The sequence below is a fragment of the Arachis hypogaea genome, chromosome 2, assembly GCF_003086295.3.
Source record: "Arachis hypogaea cultivar Tifrunner chromosome 2, arahy.Tifrunner.gnm2.J5K5, whole genome shotgun sequence".
Taxonomy (NCBI): Eukaryota; Viridiplantae; Streptophyta; class Magnoliopsida; order Fabales; family Fabaceae; genus Arachis; species Arachis hypogaea.
The window spans coordinates 79,391,978-79,392,671 of record NC_092037.1 but is presented as its reverse complement, the minus strand read 5'-3'; the positions used below and the strand labels follow the sequence as shown (position 1 = coordinate 79,392,671).

At 40.1% G+C, this 694-nt stretch overlaps 1 pseudogene; it reads left to right on the top strand.

Annotated features, from left to right (window-relative positions):
* Positions 1-321: 321 nt before the first annotated feature.
* On the top strand, positions 322-423 carry LOC112768150 (small nucleolar RNA R71; annotated as a pseudogene).
* The last annotated feature ends 271 nt before the right edge of the window (positions 424-694 follow it).

Below are 694 nucleotides of genomic sequence, written 5' to 3'. Positions count from 1 at the left end.
TTCTTGTAGAGGTACTTGAGCTTGGACAGCTGAGACTTGGTTCTTCTCCATCTTCTTTGTTAGGGTCGCCAATTGAGCTGTAATCATCTTATTCTATGCTAACAAGGCATCCATAAAATTGAGCTCCAGAACTCCTCTTTTTTGAGTTCTATCTGTGGCATAGAAATACTCATTGTCAGCAACAGTTTCTATGACATCTATGGCCTCCTCGATTGTCTTCTTTTTGTTGAGTGAACCTTTTGAGGAGTAGTCTACAACTTTCTTTGCTTCATATGACAGCCCTTCAAAAAAGATATGCAGTTGTACCCATTCGTTGAACATATCCGAAGGGCACTTCCTTGTCAAGTCTTTAAATCTCTCCCAAGCCTCATAAAGTGTTTCACCATCTTGCTGTCTAAAGCTTTGCACCTCAGTTCTCAATCTATTGACTCTTTGTGGAGGGTAGAATCTTGCTAAGAATTTATTCACAACATCATCCCAAGTTGTCAAGCTCTCCTTAGAAAATATTTTCAACCACTTTGATGCCTTATCTCTGAAAGAAAAGGGAAACAAAAGGAGTTTGTAGGTGTCTGGATGTACACCATTTGACTTTACAGTGCCACAAATCCTCAAGAATGTGGTCAGATGTTGGTTGGGATCTTCTTGGGCACTCCCTCCAAATGAGCAATTATTCTGGACAAGTGTAATGAGTTGA